The following is a 4,247-nucleotide window of genomic DNA, read 5'->3' on the forward strand; positions in this document are numbered from 1 at the left end:
TCTGCTTATTGACACAGATAATTCTATTGTGCTGCTCCGCCGATTTGGCAAAGCCATTTTATCGCATCTAATAGTCATGAAAAGGAGCGGAAGTAGGGTCCAGGTGCCATGCTTACATTTCAGAACTACCGTCGCTTTCTTAGCTGACCACTAAAAGATACAATACAATGCCATTCATAGCAGAGTATTGGGCATCGTAATGAATATTTCTCAAGTTTTATTCGGCATTGTTCGTAACGCGGAGCGTCATTTCGGCGTCTTCAAAGCGTAGGGTGAGGGCCTACAACGAAAGGGATGGACCTAACATAAAAAAGTTTTTATTTTCTAAAGGACTGGAACATTGTTAATAAAAAGTGGAAACCAATACTAGACAATCAATCAACGTCAACAAAGTCTAACGATGTATCGACACTGTTACGCAATTAGTAAAATACAAATTTTTCAATGTTAACCGACAAGTTATTTACGTTCCAATAAAACTATACAAAAGTAACCAATCATTTATATATACTGGTACTTTGAAATGTGTAAAACTGTAGCAAGATTAAATACCTTTAATTTCAACTAATATTACTATAATTTTTTAAGTGATATTTGATCCTGCAAGCGGCAGCGACAATCGAATCCTTCGATTCGAACATCATTTCTGGCTAACGGGGGATCGTTTAAACATGACAAGATTCCATTCAAACGACGTGGTGGACATTGACATAATATAAGAATAAATCATTTTAAACAATTGAATTTTACACAATACAATATAAATATACGTTTATTATAATAATATATACCTAATGATACCGTAAGAAGAAATGAAAAAAAGAGAAAGCCGTAGACAGATTACAACAATTTGACTCGATCGTTTTGAAACTCGAAACCTGTAACAAAGCCACTTTAGATCGAATAAACATACGGGGACCGTGTTATACACGTCTCGGGAGATGGAAGACTGTTTTCCAAACTGCTAAAATATCGGGGTCGGATTTCAAAGCATCCATTGCGCTCTGACGGGTTGTTTGTTCGGGCTGAGATCCCAAACTTCACCACCCAAGTCGAACTCTGATCACGACTATATGCTGCAATAAATTTTCAAAACGACAATATATTTTTCAATTTAATTTAAAAAAAATTTGGGCTGTAACTTGGTTCAGCATATTTTAAATAAGTAAATTTGCGTTCGTCTCACGTTATTATCTTTCGTCTAAGAACATACAATTTGTCTTTGTTCCTAATCACTGTCGTGACTACGATTGAAAGCATTCAATATGCTCAGCCTATTATACAATTTTGAAAGCAGTGAGATGCGTAATCCGTATGATTAACTTCTATTGTGTATTGTAGGACAAAGATCTCAATCGTTTCAAAGCCATAAATCTGAGAACTTTTTTCTTTTTTAAATACTTCACCTCGTTTACAATGAAATCGAGTGACAAATCGTCCTCTTAATTGACAATGAGCTATTTAATTAACTATTTGAGAAATGTAATTGTGCTGAGCCTGAAATAAATTGTTCACTCGTGAGTAGCAGTATGCAACTTTGCCCTAACTATGGCTTTCTAAATAATTGGAATGTTCAACTCATGAAATCGATTGTTGTTTGATAAACAACTACCTTCCGGACAAACGACCGGAGGCAGCGAGCCGTTTTTACCGTGATATATTTACAAAAATCCGGTCTAACTCCAGGATACGCTCCGCTGAGGTAATACTGTAATATATAAAAAGATTTAAAAATATAGCGAGAAATCGATAATTGGGTGAGATAGCATTTTAACGAGAACCCCCTTTTTGAAATTCCTTATTTATGCAGCGAGAAATTATGACCGCTCCCAAAATAAATGCTTTTTATCAACATTTTTAACTATCTGGTTGCTTTATCCCGCGGCAAGAAAATGACGTAATGGTTCAGGCGAAACAAGACTAAATCTCTCACTGTGCGGCAATGTGAGGCTCATTCAGTCGACTCTAATCTAAAGCTTTTTTGCAGGTTATTTTCGTATCGGATTCACGTTATATAAGATATTTTTTGTATTTTCAAACAGCTGACTTTAACATGGTCACGCTCTGTATTTCACTCAGCTTCTGGCGGAACGAGTATTACAAGGGTAAGAAGAAAATAAGTACATGAAAAACACCGCCACGTTCAGCATGCGGAACCCAATTAAGTATATCCCCCTTTTGTCTAAAAAAAGTCAAAAATGGAACAACAATGTTGCACGTCGTTAAAGTTCTTTTCCGACAAAGATATGCCGCTAGTAACATATACGCCCACTTGTCGATACCTTGTGCTTTAAGGTTAAATTGTCAACGCATAGGCACACATATCATTTAAAAATTACATTTAGAAATATTTCATACACCCTAAATATGTTCGTTACTGAAATTATATTTGTAAATTTACGTTTTGTCATGCTTCATTATGCTACATAAAAGTCTAATCATCTTTTGTTGTGCAAAAAACGCGGAATCATTGCTTTGATGCGGTAAGTAATTAAGAGAAACCATTCAAGATTATGAAATATGAAAGCTACTTACCGACGTTCATACCAAATCAAACCAATTTGCTCATCACCGAAAACACGATGTTTGCCACTGCAAATGGCGTTTGAGGATTGTTTGAACTTCCCATAGAATATATATTGTAGTGTATCCACATATACCTTTTACATGCATTCCCTTACAAATCTCAATAACCTTAAGACATTATTTGCTTTAACTAATCGAACACGTATGCGATAATTTGGCTGAGATGGGAATTCGATGTTAGGCGACAAATAGCGAGTTTCTACCTTCGTATTAAATCTTGCCATTTCCCAAAGAATAAATATTTGCGTAATACGATCGTGAACAAGGTGTGCGTAGGCGATGAAATACGCATCTCGCTGAATAATCCTATATTGAAGTATAAGGAAAATACACAAAAAATTAACTTCAGATAAACGTATGCCTGAATACAGAAATATTACCATCACTTGCGAGACTTCAATTTACAAGTAAGTATAAAGTCGCACAATAGTTCAACTCAAGACAATCAAATCATTATGTAAGTAACTCAATTTGAACCCTAAACTTTACCGTTTGAATACATTCTGTCATCCTCAATCTGCTAATGTAATACTTCTACCAATATTAATATTATATGGCGAACCCCGCTTGAGAGCAAACACTACTGGTTCTAAAATAGATACCGCGCCGTCATCTCCACTTTTACAAAGAGGCTCAGACGTCTTCACCACGACGGTGCTGCGACTACGAATGGTATTTAGGAGCGGCTCTCCCATTTATATATGCTGCTCGATTTCGTTCGTTACTCTCATTTTATAGAGCGATCTTTTCAGCGGCAGTGAATTTTTTTCGTCGAAGAAATCTACTTCCTTAGAATCAAGTAATTTTTTGGCCACGAAATCGTTCATTTGGTAAAGTGATCAGTCAAATAAATACATTTTCAAAAAAGGTATTTCACTTTTTTACTTTGAATGGATATCATTTTACACCTTTGACGTGAATTGTGGCTTCTGGGATGGGAACAGACGATTTGTATGTAGTATTAGGTATTGGTTTGCTATATATCTTTTGCAAATATATAAAACCTTCAGCATATACCTGGATTGTTCGGATATTGCACTAATGGTGTGAACAATCAAATCCATAGACGCCAATGAGGATATATTATAGCGGCTCCATCACGTACGAGTATCTGTTGGTTTCCCACAAACTTTTATTATGTGTGTAGACTCAATACAGCAAATAAAAAGCAATATTAGGTTGTATTCTCGGCGCACAGTCGATCGTCTATTCAAATTCAGCTGTTATGGTGTGTTCTCATCGTGTGTATCAGACTATGATTCGCATTTTGTCTAATTCTAAATCATCCTGTTTGGGCGTATTGTGGTTGACGACACTGAGTGTCTCCCAAGAGCCGACTACATATTGTCTCTCAAATATTCACGAAAAAGGCGCGAGTTAGACATAGGTCTGGGCTGGGAAAAATACGAAACTCGAGAAATGGTGAGGTACAAGACCTCGCTCAGATGCGTCAACGGCCAAAACCAGTTATTCTGATCTTAGTAAGGTTGAATTAAAAGGTTGATATGTGTGACTCGGATTAACATCGATATGTGAGAAATCTTTCATCAGTTTACAGTTTCGATGCCAATAGTTCAGAATATTAACGAGTCATATATTTTGGCCAAGTGTCATTCTAACACCTTCCCATCGCAAAAATATGAAATTTTACAAATATACTG

The sequence above is a fragment of the Styela clava genome, chromosome 6 (genome assembly GCF_964204865.1).
Source record: "Styela clava chromosome 6, kaStyClav1.hap1.2, whole genome shotgun sequence".
In the NCBI taxonomy this organism is placed as follows: domain Eukaryota; kingdom Metazoa; phylum Chordata; class Ascidiacea; order Stolidobranchia; family Styelidae; genus Styela; species Styela clava.